Below are 14,225 nucleotides of genomic sequence, written 5' to 3' on the forward strand. Positions count from 1 at the left end.
TGGATCAAGTGCTTAAGCTTGTAGCAGTCTTCGATGTCATGACCCTTCCCCTGATGGTACTTGCAATGGGCTGCCGGATCCCAACTCTTGGATCTTTTGTCGACCGGCGGATCAGGTGTTGGACCGATTGGTGCTATGACTTGTTTTTCAACCAGCCGATCGAATGCCTCACTGTAAGATATTCCGAGGTTTGTGAAGACCCTTTGTGGCCTGCCTTGATAGTTGCGCTGATTAGCATTGCTTTTGAAGTTGTTTGATTTTGGACCTTGAGGGAGCCTCTAGGGCGTTAACCTCGTGAACTTTGTGTGTTGTCTCAGGTCTCTTTCCCTTCCACTTTTCAGCTTGCGGAGCTGGGGTTGCTGGTGCTTTCATCAGGTCATTCTCTACGTCGACGTCGATGTCGTAGGTTCTCTTGAAGCTTTCCAAGCCTAGGTACTTCATGTGAGCATTGTATTTCGGAAGAAGACCAGGAATAAAGATCTTGACCAATTCTCTCTCGGAGGGCCGGGTCACCATTTGGGATGCCATTTCTCTCCACCGGTTGAGGTAAGTAGTGAAGCCTTCCTGAGGCCCTTGCCTGAGAACTTCTAGCTCCCTTAGAGTAGTTTGGAGTTGAATATTAGGCTGATATTGCTCCATGAATGCTCGAGCAACCGCTTCCCATGTATTTGTTTGATGTTCCTTGAGTGAATAGTACCACTTCTGGCAGACAGGTTCAAGAGACATGGGGAATACCACTGGGTATAGCTCGAGTTCGACCCCCTTGATGGCCATTGTAGCTCTGAAGTTCTTGAGATGGTACTTGGGATTGTCAGTTGATTTGAACTTTGGAATATCATTGGCGGAGAATTTTTCTGGCAGATTTGCCTTCCCCTTGAGGTTGTCCTCCATTGAGGCGTCGAAGTAGTTCTCTTGATTTGTAACCTTACTGACAAGACTGTCGATCTTCTTGGTTAAATCATCAGTGGGCGCGCCTTGTTCCACGGCACCCAGTCGGTTGCTTATGTTCTCCACATTGGCGCTGAGCCTGGCGAAAGCCGTTAGGAGTTGAGTGAGTTGATCAGAGGCAGACATTTGGACTGTATCTTGAATGGGGCTAGAAGTTTGATTTGTAGGAGATGAACTGGCTGCTCGTTCGATGTCGGCTATGAGGGAGGCTAGGGCTGATGGATTTCTTTTCAACCTCTCTCCTCTTCGGCGAACCCACAAGATCTTTGGACTCCTATTTAGAACACACCAGACGATTTTAGAACTTGGACTTCCCGACACATGATATGATATGCATGCAATGAATGAGACCTAGACTTGACTCTAAGTGCCACTCCGAAGATTCGGGATTTTGGATTTTTGTACTTGTATCCGAGATTTACAACCCGTTGGAAATGTTTGAGAGGAGCCTTCATTCTTTTGTGGAAGTTGACCCTTTGTACTAGAACTTGGAATGTTGAAAAATGAATATTTCGACCTATTGGAAATTGGAATATTTTAAAGGGAATTTCAACCCGTTCGAGCATTTTGGAAATTGGACTTGTACTAGGAAATTGAATTGAGTATTATTTCAAGGGAATTTCGACCCGTCAATATTTTAGGGGATTTCAACCCGTTGGACATGGTGTATTTGAAGGGAATTTCAACCCGATTGAAAGGGAATTGATTTTGTATTATTTCAAGGGAATTCCAACCCGTCAATATTTTAGTGGGATTTCAACCCGTTGGATCTTGGAATATTTGAGGGGAATTTCAACGCGATTGAATGGAATTGATTTTGTATTATTTCAAGGGAATTTCAACCCGTCAATATTTTAGGGGGATTTCGACCCGTTGGATCTTGGAATGTATGAAGGGAATTTCAACCCGATTGAATGGAATTTTGAACTTGTATGATTTCTGGGGAGTTTCAACCCGTTGGGAAATTGGACTTGTATTATTTCAGGGGATTTTCAACCCGTTTGAAGTATTTGGAATGGGGTTTGTATTATTTCAGGGGATTTTCAACCCGGAGATAGAATATGGAATTTGAATTTGTATTATTTCAGGGGATTTTCAACCCATTGGAAGATTGGACTTGTATTATTTCAGGGGATTTTCAACCCGTTGGAAGTATTTTGAATTTTGTACTGGGGAGCAATAGAAAGAAAGAGTTTTTTGTAACTTGAAGATGAATTTGAAATTTGAATTTGACTCGAAGTTTGAAATTTGAAATGGAAAAGACGCACTTTTGTATATAGGATATGAGGCTTTGTATTTTGAAAACTCTGGCATCATGCCGCCATGAAGTTGAGGGATTGAATTTGGAAATTTGAAAGTCCGGCATTATGCCGTCGTGGACTTGGAATCTTGAAGTATAGGACTTGAGATTGAGTTGAGGAATTCGAACTTGAGGTTTGAAATATAGAATAGAAAAGTCGGCATTACGACGGCATGAATTTGGAACTAGATACTTTGAGTATAGGACTTGAAGATTGAAGTATTGATTCGAAAAATTAGCATTATGCCGGCCATGAGTTTTGACATTTGAACTTGAGACTTTGAGATTGGTATTGACAACTTGAATTTGAGGTTTGAATACTTGAATGTTTGACATAGAAAAATCCGGCATTACGCCGTTGGATTTGAGTTTTGAACTTGAAATTTGACTAGAAAATCCGGCATTACGACGCCGTTGGATTTGAGTTTTGAACTTGAAATTTGACTAGAAAATCCGGCATTATGACGCCGTTGGATGGAGTCTAGAATTTGGAACTTGAAACTCGAAATTTGAACTAGAAAATCCGGCATTATGGCGCCGTTGGATTTGGACTTGAAAATTGAGGTTTTGGACTAGAAAATTTGAATTTGAACTTGAAACTCGAAATTTGGACTAGAAAATCCGGCATTATGACGCCGTTGGATTTGAACTTTGACTTGGAAACTTGAGGTTTGGATTTGAAACTCCGGCATTATGACGCCGTTGGATTGAATTTTGAACTTTTGAAACTCGGAATTTGGACTCGAAAATCCGGCATTGTGACGCCGTTGGATTGAATTTTGAACTTGGAATTTAGACTCGAAAATCCGGCATTATGACGCCGTTGGATTGAATTTTGAATTTGGCATTTGTGCATGAGGCGTGTTTAAGGGTTTTCAATCAAATGGAGTGACACTCCTAAAGACCCTAAAATAGGCGATTTAGATGCATGAGGTTTGAATGATGCTCCTAGGGGTTTGGTTTCCTAGTTGGAGGCTAATGGGTTTTGGCAAGCTAGAACTCGAGGTTAGCCATTCACGCGTGCAAAGACGCCCACACAATGCACAAGTAGCACGTTGTCACACTAGTCATGAATATGAATGCGACATGCAAAGTTCTCAACCTAAGGTCGGTCTAAGTTTAGTATGATGCAAGTGGTCGGCTTAGGGTGTCAAAAGGTACTCGACTAAGAGACGGATCCGACGACAACTTTCACATCCGCCTAAGGGACGTGTGTGTCGGCAAACGGCCTCCATACTTGACATCAGGAATGTCAAATAAATGCCAAGTTTCAGTAGGCGCGGAAATGGTCACACACTTTGATCGGGAACCGTATGGAGAGTCACCATTTCTTTACCCCCGGGGCTAACCCGAATGTAGAACACATCCGTTTGGGCAAAGGTAGAAATTCATTTTGCACAATATGGTTTTCGAAAAATGCATGAAATGCCTAGAAATTGAAATTGAAATCGTACTTGAATTTGTATTTGTAAAGCTCGTTTTTCGGCACTCGTTCACGAGGTTTGGGAGCGTCCTTCCAGATTCAAAAATAGACTAACTCCCAACACGAAAAGTTGAGCAAAAGTGAACAACAAGCCACTGTGAGCCACTGTCCTGGATGCAGGCAGTGGCGTTGGGCGCAGGGGCTGAGCCTGGCGCCAGTGCTGGCATCCAGTACTTAAGCAGATCAGTGGCTTTGCTGCTCGAAATCTGCTCGCCTTTTCGAAATTGAAATTAGTAAATTCCCCAGTGGAGTCGCCAGAATTATAGGGGGTTCTTTTTTTTTGTGCAATTGTTTCCCGTTCTACAAGAGGGGCGGTTCTTTAGAAAACCATTGTATTTTTGTACCTCGAAGGAGCCGCCACCAAACATTGTTTAAAGTCTCGTTTGGAAAGACCGCAAGTGACTCTTTTTTTGGATAAGGCTTTGAATCCTCGAAACGGATGGGTGAGATCCGGGCACGGGAACGAAATGCTTATTCCGCGAGCTTTAGAAATATTCAAGTACGTTGGCAAAACATTTTTGAAAATATACCCTAGATTAGACTATGTGGGTTTGAATTTAGAGCAAATAGAATCTCTAATTGTATGGTGGTCACTTTGCTTTAAAGATTGATTTAAAGGAACCTAAGGCCGGTTTGTCCAAGAAATTATCTTTGTTAAGCGTGATGTAACCTTGTATTTTGTTGTATTTAGCATGTGCGGTGATGAAAGAAATAAAGCAAATAAAGCAACATCACAATACTAAATAAAGTGCGGAATTAGTAATTACAAGACCCCCTAGAAATGGACTAGGGAGTAGGTCCACATTGCCTAGAACTGGACTAGGCAAGTAAAGATGCGGAATTGAAAGTGCGGAATTGAAATTGCGGTATTGAAATTGCGGTATTGAAAGTGCGGTATTGAAATTGCGGTATTGAAATTGCGATATTGAAAGTGCGGTATTGAATCGCGGTATTGAAATTGCGGAATTGAAATTTCAATATTGAAAGGTGCATAATTGAAACTTGTACTTGGGCACATGAGATTCTAACGCCAAGCGGCTCCTTAAAAATAAGTGCGCCCGACACGAATTCAAAGCCAAAAATCTCAACTTGGGAGAGGTTGCTCAACCCAAATATCCTAGACTTTGCATATTGAACTTGAACTTGAAAACTTGAATATTGAAGTATTGAATCTTGAAATACTTGAAATTAAGAGGCTTGAAATCTCAAAGGTCGGGCCTTTTAATGTTGAAAAGGTTAGACCTTTGATATGCTCTCACTTGAAAGGATCCTAGTTTAGGGAAGTAGCCATGAGCAACCCTAAACATGGTGGGATCTTGAAATTTGAAAACTTGAACTTGTATATTGAAAAATGGAGTTTTGAATCTCAAAAGACTAAACCTTTAAGAATGAAAAAGGTGTCATCTTTGATTACTCCATACTTGAAGGTGATTCTAGTTCAAAGAGGTGATTGTAAACAACTTTGAACATCCTTGAATCTTAAAAGTTTGTATTTTTGTATTTTGAAAAGTTTTGATTTTGAAAAAATGTATGATTGTTGCAAGTGACATTTTTAATAATAAAAATGCCAACTTGCTAATCATTTGGAAATCAAAACAACATGATTGAATATGGTGGGATTTGGAATTACCTATTTAGGTTTAGGCAAGAATTCCTTTTGGAGCTCCCAATTGCTTAGAATTAGAAATTTTGTATGTGTTTTGGAGGGTTTTTTATTTGTATTTTGAGGCGTAATGTCAGTATTACGACGTTGTATTTCGTTTTTCCTCTCCCTTTTGATGCTGAAAATGAGGGGTATTTACAGGAGGAATGTGTGCAAGACGCCAGCACTAAAGGAAATAATGCCCTTGGTCCAAGTATGCATTTAATGTTAAGTCTAATAAATGCGGTTCAGTATTAATTAACAAGTTAATAAATTCAGTGAGATCAAGTGAGCTGAATGCCTAGCTAGAGGCCGCTTCAGTTCAAGTGGAATTAATGATATTAATCCACAACTTACTCTTGACTGAACCCGTAGGGTCACACAAAAACTACGTAAACGGATCAAGTATTTTATGGCATTAAATACTCCATCTATGGATATTCGGAATCGACGGATCTTGGTTTCAGTGGGAGCTAAGATCGTCAAAGGCAAACAATGAATACTCCGGAAACGATAATATTGCCGGAAACGGAAATATGGATTGTATCGGAACTATAAATATCATCCAAGTCGTAGATGTTGCCGGAAACAGAAACATGGTACGTATCGAAAAATATTATCGGAAATGGAAATATTGCCGGAATCTGAAATATTGCCAGAAACGGAAATATTGTCGGAATCGGAAATATTATTGGAATCGGAAAATAGTTCCGGAAACGGGAATATTAAATATTTTTTCGAAAAGGAAATTAATTCCGGAATCGAAAATATTAAATGTTGTTCGTATCAGAAATAAATTCCGGAATCGCGAAATTAATCGGAAGCGCGTCGTACGATTTATGTTGTTCATATGTATCATAACCTAACAGTGGTATCACGAGCCTTTTTCGACCGAACCCAGAATTCCCAAATTCGAAGCCTAACTATGACTTTTTGGAGGTTTTAGTTTTTCGAACACAAAAGTTTGTAATTTTAAGATGTTAAATTGAATATTTGCGATTCTTGTTGTTAAATTTATGAATTTTTTATTGACCTACTGTATATGTTTAACAAATTTGAATGCCTAAGCTTGTTAATTATACAACCTAATTTGTAATTGTAATTAATTTGTTGAAATTCAAATAATTTAGAATTGATTTGATTTTCATAATTAATTGACGATTTAATTAGGTATCCATGATTAAAAACCACCATAAAAATTGTTAATTTTTGATAAATTTTAAATTTTTATGAACTAGATTTGAATCCGTGTTAATCGAAAATTAATTGATTAATAAATTTTCGATTTTTTGCCCTAAAATTATGAAATTAATATGATTTATTAATTTGTCGTTAATTTTACATTAAAAATTTTAAATTTTTATGAAAAACGCTCATAAATGTTGCACGCACAAAGCAATGTACGCTACGTGTTACCCTTAAGGGGTGTTGTATAGTGCGGGCACGCGACGACGAGCAAGGGAGCTCGTCGCCCGTGCGGTACTAATGCAGCTAGCAACAAAGCTAGGCGCGTACGCAAGGCCCAGCCTGGGCGTGTGTGCTATGCGATGGGAGAGGGCGATGGGGCAAGGCACAAGCGACGAGCGAGACGCGTGTGGGCAGCAATGGGGCTGCGCCACAGCGCGCCTGGCTCGCCCAAGCAAGCAAGCAGACGCGACGATGCACAGGGGCTGCGCGCAGCGTGGTCAGCGATGGCTGCGTGTACGTGTGGAGCTGTTGCTCGTGCCTTGTGCAACCATCAGTCGTACGGGGCGCAGCAGCCTCGTAGCTCGATGGGGCTTGGGCGCAAGCCCAAGTGCCTCGTCTTGCAACGATTGATACGTTTTGATTTTAATTTTACATTTGCAGTTCGGAAATAATTTTAATTAACTTTAAAATTAATAATTTAAATTGTTTTCTCAAAATTTAATTTTGATTATTATAATTATTATAAATTTTAATTTATACTAATTATTTTACTAAAATTAAACCTTGAATTAATTTAAATTTGTTTAATTCAACTGAAAATAAATTAAATGGATTCGATTATAATTTTATATGAGCTTTAAATTTTAATTAAACTTGTATGTTTCCAGTTAGACTAGAAATACATTTTTATGTTTAAAATTAGTAAAGCATATAAAGTTATTGGTTTAAGTGGGAGCCTTTAGTCATAAACTCTTGATTAGGTCTACAATCCTTTAAGATTAAAACAACTTGATTAGAATTAATAACAACTGAATAATTGGTAGATTATTGGTGCCCTTGATTAATTGCTGCAAATATTTATGTGATGCATAACATGTGTTTTTACTAACCAGCTATGTGGGTCATTCATGATAATGAATGGGTGAATGGTATATATTGTATATGTACTATTTTGCAGGTTATTGAAAGTGACTAGTATGCCCCAAATAGGATAGAAAATATGGTATGCGTACCATTAATTTGAATGTAATATTGGTCTAAAGTACCAAATTTTTTTGCTTTTAAATATGGTCTGCGTACCATCAAATAGTTGTAATTAGTTTAATTATAGTTGATCCTATTTGAAGAAAATGGCGCCTCCCATGGTGAAATTCAAGACGGAGTTTCCAATCCATTTTCAAGACGGACTTTGAAGTTGAAGCTTCAAGATGAAGTCGGGCCATACTAGATCACATTTATATCTTATGCATGTTTAAGTTATTTATTGCTTTTAAATATGTCTTAATTATGCATGAGATTATGGCTTGATTATGTTGTATGATTAAGGATTTTAGTTCACTGAAAATCTAACCAACATAGTAAGAGCCTTAAGTTCCAAACTTAAAAATTGAGTTAAAAGGTGCCATGCCAAAATAACACTTACTTGGATAACCTTTACATCAATCTTAGTAATAGTTTTCCGCCATAGCGAGGTGTTACTTATTGATTCTAAAGGGGTAAGGTACACAAATAATTGTGAGTACATGTTAGTTTTGGTGAAACTCAACGATATAAGTAAGGAGTCCTTTTATGTCGTGGCAAATTCGATAGGTTTACCTAATAAGTTCTTAGACGTACCTATCAACCAAGAGTAGTTTCTAGACTATTAGCAAAAGGCTTTTGCTTACCTAAAAGATTTTAGAATTGAGTCTAAATACATAATGTGCTTAATTCTTCAATGGTTTTAGGGTCTTGGAATCATTTTATTCACACCTGCCGGAACACATAACTTGAATAAAATGCTTAATAAACATTAAATTATGCATGCATGCTAGAATTTGAGTTTATTAAGAGAAACTGTGAATGATTATTTATTTGTTTATTCTTTTTTCAATTGTAGTTTTAACTATGGCAAACAACAATTTATTCAACATCCGATCAATTCTTGAAAAGGAGAAGTTGAACGGGAAAAACTTCCTTGACTGGCAAAGGAACTTGCAAATAGTTCTTATGCAGGAAGAAAAGGAGTATGTCCTGGAAGAGGCGATGCCCGAAGCCGCAGGCGACGGGGTCACTCAGGCAGCCCTCAATCTTTGGATTGATGCCAACAAGGATGTGAAATGTCTAATGCTTGCAACCATGAGTGCAAATCTACAGAAAACGTTCATCAACTCAGATGCTTTCACGATCATCAGTGAGTTAAAGAACATGTTCCAAGATCTGGCTCGAGTCGAAAGATTCGAGACTCATAAGCAAATTCATGAGACAAATCTTAAGAAAGGCGAGCTCGTAAGTCCACATGTTCTCAAAATGATTGGACTCATTGAGAATATGAGTCGGCTGGATCAGCAATTCTCTCAGGAAATGGTTGTAGACACCATCCTCCATTCTCTTCATAGCGGGTATGATCAATTCAAGCTGAACTACAGTATGAATAGTCTGGAAAAAACGCTCACTGAGCTTCACGGTATGCTGAAGACCGCTGAAAAGACGCTCAAAAGTGATAAGCAAGATGTGCTTATGGTGCGTAGGGGCTAGTTCTAGAAATCTGGAAAGAAGGGGAATGCTAAGAAAGGTGGCAACAAGGCCAGCCAGAATAAACAGCCAGGCGGCACCAAATCTGAAAAGAAGAAGGTGAGCCAACCCACTTCTGAATCTGAATGCTTCTACTGCAAGAAGAAGGGGCATTGGAAGAGAGATTTCTTAAAGCTAAAGGAAGATCAGAAGAATGGAACAGTCGTTCCATCTTTAGGTATTTTAGTTATAGATTGTATACTTGCTAATTCAACTTCTTGGGTATTAGATACAGGTTGTGGCTCACACTTATGTTCCAATTCACAGGGACTAAGAAGAAGTAGAATGTTAAGCAAGGGTGAAGTCGACCTACGAGTGGGAAATGGAGCACGGATTACTGCATTAGCTGTAAGAACTTATTATTTGTCGTTGCCCTCTGGGCTAGTTTTGAAACTGGAAGACTGTTTCCATGTTCCAAGTCTTACTAAAAACATCATTTATGTTTCTTGCTTAGATGCTAAGAGATTTTCCTTTTTCATAAAAGACAATAGTTGTTCGTTTTATTTTAAAAAGATGTTTTATGGATATGCTAGATTAGTCAATGGACTTTAGTTATTAGATCACGACAAACAAGTTTATAACATAAATACCAAAAAGGCCAAAAAGGATTATTCAGATCTCACCTATCTGTGGCATTGTCGATTAGGCCATATAAACTTGAAACGTATAGAAAGACTTCAAAAGGAAGGAAAAATGACAAACCAACCTTTCTCTAAAGTTGGAGGCCGCTTCAGTTCAAGTGGAATTAATGATATTAATCCACATCTTACTCTTGACTGAACCCGTAGGGTCACACAAATAGTACGTAAACGGATCAAGTATTTAATGGCATTAAATACTCCATCTATGGATATTCGGAATCCACGGATCTTGGTTTCAGTGGGAGCTAAGATTGTCAAAGGCAAACAACAAATACTCCGGAAAAGATGATATTGCCGGAAACGGAAATATGGATCGTATCGAAAATATAAATATTATCCAAGTCGTAGATGTTGCCGGAAACGGAAACATGATACGTATCGTAAAATATTATCGGAAATGGAAATATTGCCGGAATCTGAAATATTGCCGGAAACGGAAATATTGTCGGAATCGGAAATATTATTGGAATCGGAAAATAATTCCGGGAACGGAAATATTAAATATTTGTTCGAAACGGAAATTAATTCCGGAATCGGAAATATTAAATGTTGTTCGTATCGGAAATAAATTCCGGAATCGGGAAATTAATCGGAAGCGCGTTGTACGAATTAGCATCGGAAGAGACTTGCTAGATGAAGGCCCAGCACGAAGCCAGGCCCGCGTCCAGCAAGCCCGCGCGCCAACACAATGCAGCCAAGGCCACGCCAGGCCCAGCGCAAGGCCAGGCCCAGCAGGCCAAGGCGCGCGCACATGGGCTGCAAGCTGCGCTGCTCGCGTGGGCCGCAAGGCTTGCGTGGGCTGTGCGGCATGCTCGTGCTCGTGTGCATTTGTGTTCAACGCAAATCCTAAAACTAATGGGATTCGTTCAATGATTAATTCCAAATCCTAATAGATAGAATTAGTTTAAAGGAGTTTTAATAAAATTCTAATTAGCTAATTAGTATCCTAATAGGATTCCAATTCCCTTTCCATACCCCTATAAATATGTGCCTAGGTTCACAATTTATGGACGAGTTTTCAAGTATTCAGAGTGACATTTTGAGAGCAAAATCCAGTCATATTGTTGCCCATATTAGCCGAAATTCTTAGTACCTTAAGAGAAATTCTAGTTGGTCAATCTTAAGGAGGATCCGGACGTGCTGTGGACTTTCTACGGAGGGACGACACTTAGAGTCCTAAAGACTTGTTCTTGTTCGGTTCGGGGGCAGCTAGGGAGGGCACGCTACAAAGGGTATGCATCCTAGACTAATTATTTGATTATGTGCAATTGATTTGAATCCTGGCATATAGGTTTTTCCGCATGATTTATGTTGTTCATATGTATCATAACCTAACAAGCACACGCCAGCGCAGCACGCCGAGGCAGCCCTGGGCGCTTGTGACTTGGCGTGAATGCCGCCAAAGCAAGGACGAGGGCACCGTCCTTGTTTCGTCTTGTAGTGTTGTACCTTTGTACGAATAGTACTAGGCTTGGCGTTTTGTGTTTGCTTGAAGGTTAAGGCATTATTTTGCGTCTAAAAACAAGCCTTTCTCGGGTTTTGAATTCCGGTTTTACGGGACGGGGCCCGGCATGCTCGGTTTTGTGGGACGGCGCCCGAACTTGACTTGCCTTATATGATTTTGAGTGGAAAAGGCCTAGAAAAACCAATGGGATGGTCTACTAGATGAGATTGTACTTGGATTTTGAAATTGGGTTTTGAAAGTTGTATTTTGTACCGAGTTCCGGGAGGGGAACGGCCTCGGGGATTAGATTTTGGATTTTGAATTTTGGAAATGTTCTTAGCAATTGGGATTTCCGCCTGGAGTTATTCCAACCGCCTAGTAAGGATAATGATATCGTCATCATCCCAGAGGGGAGACACAAATTAGGTGTCTACAGAAACCAACAATTCAGGAAAATATTTTTAAGGATGAGGAGAGGTCGAGCTGCCATCCTGGACGTTCTGCCCTTCTGGGGAGTTCACCTCCTCTTCCTCTACTTCTTCCTCCTCTACATCACTAAAAAATTCAGGAGGTTCAAGCCCGAGGCGCTGGGCTGTCGTAACGGCCATCTGGTGCGAAATCCAACGTTTGAACCAAGAGAAATCCTTACCATCCATCTCCGGGTCCCATGCTCGCCGAGCACCCTCCATGGCGGCGTCCTCCCCAAGCTTGAAAGAGCTAGCGGCTTCTCCCCGGATAGCATTCACTTCATCTTGGGTAGCCTTGAGCTTCTTTTCGAGGGCGTCCACCTTTGTGGAAAAGTTGGTAACATGCTCAGAGACAGCAGCAAACCCAGCTTTGAGTCCAACCAGTCTCTCCTCATTCTCCTCATAATCCTTGGCACTTGTCTCGGCCTGCTGAAGAGCGGAAGCCTGCGACCTGATAACCACGTCCATTTCATCACGGATTTGCTTCGCCTTCTTCTCAGCGTACTTCTCATGGTTCTCGATTTGATCCTTGTGATCAAGCAACTCATGATTCATGTTGACTCGGTACTCCCGAGCCTCAGCAAACCTAATAAACAAATATACAACGAGAAATAAATTAGCCGGCTACACAAGACGTCAAAGGTACATGGAAGACCAGTTGTAAGGGGAAAAGCTTCCGAAGAGTCACATCCAGCCCGAGGGATTGCATGGCTCCAAAGAACCCATCTTCAGTCCCTGAGAGACTTCACATACTCTTTGGGGATTGCGGCATATACGGTGGAAAGGATTTTATTCTTCTCCTCTAAGCTGAAATCTCCAAAAGGGGGAATTTCTGCCACCTCGGCAGCTTCCTCATCCGCTGAAAATCAAATCCAGCTGCATCAACACACAAAAAATAATTAGCAAAGCTATTTAGTATCTGAAGGACGCCTTGCTTGTTAAAAACCACAAATTTGTACCTGGGGCCGATACAGGAGATACAGGTGGAGATTGGGGCAACGACTTATCTTTAGAATGAGAAAAATCACCCGACTCCTTAGTCGACTCCTCCCTGACAGCCGCATCAGCAGCAAGATCGGCATCCATCGCCGCCTCGGCAGATATCTCCTTAACACCCAGGTCGCCACCTTTGGACGCCTCAACACCCGCCACGACAGGGGCAGCTCCGTCAGCCGCATTGGCCACAGAGGAATCCTCTCTGTTGGGAGAAGAAACCCCCAAATCCCCAACATGTGGAGCTATTGTCGCCGGCTCAGGCACCGCGGCACTACCCGCACCCCCTTTTTTCTTAAAAAAGGGCCGCTTAGCCTGAGGAGCGGCCAAAGTAGGACCGGGACGCTTCCCGACAACAGATGTAGTAGGCGCCTATAAAAATAGAAACATAAATCAGCATAACTCCTAAGATGAGAAACTTTTACTATTGGACGTACCTTGGGAGGATCACTAGTGGCAACCTGATTAGACTTCTTCGAGGACTCTTTCTTTTTGTCCTCCACGGCCTTAAGAACCTCGTCAGCATACACCTGGGTCAGCCACTCAGGCATCTTCACTACCCCCTTGTCTTGTGGGTACAAACGACTCATAGCAGACTCTGCACAAACCAAAGAGCTTAGCGAAGGGGGAAAAAACTAAAATCCAAATGGTACCCAACTACTTCCAAAATTAGAAAACTACCTCTATGTAAATACGGACACAAGCCAATGGCCGCAAGAAAAACCCTATTAGTAAACTAGCCTACGTGTGGAAGCCAACTATTAGGTACCCAGGAATGACTCTTAGTAGATAGCCTATACATTTATGCTTGAAATAAAAGCTTTACGATTCTCCACTCCTTCGAAAGAAGGCGAGGAAGAGCCTTAGTCTTGGAAATAAATCACGGCCTATAATTCCAGCGAGTAAGACGTCCTGAAAGGGTGAGGTCCTCCATTCGTATAATGGAGCACTTAGTCCTCCACCACACCCAATTGGACGACTTTCCTACCACTGTCTTATAGCCTCTCCGACTGTAGAGGGTAAACCATCCCTGAGGAGAACGGAGAAGGCGCAATATCCACTAACCTAACGAAGGATGAAAAGGAAGGGACAATGTCATTAAAATCACATTTGGCAATAAAGACAAAGATATTTGCCCAAGAATTGGGAGTCTGAGCCAGGCATATGTCATACCCATCCAAGACAGCAAGTACGAATGGATGTAATGGAAACCTAAGACCTAGCCTAAAAGCGGTCGTATAGACAACTACCTCGCCTGAGGACAAGCGATCTACAGTAATATGAGAGCTAGGAAACTTGAAGCTAAAACCACGGGGTAACAAGAGGAAACGCAAAATCACGTCCCTG

This window comes from Spinacia oleracea, chromosome 1, assembly GCF_020520425.1.
Source record: "Spinacia oleracea cultivar Varoflay chromosome 1, BTI_SOV_V1, whole genome shotgun sequence".
NCBI lineage: Eukaryota > Viridiplantae > Streptophyta > Magnoliopsida > Caryophyllales > Amaranthaceae > Spinacia > Spinacia oleracea.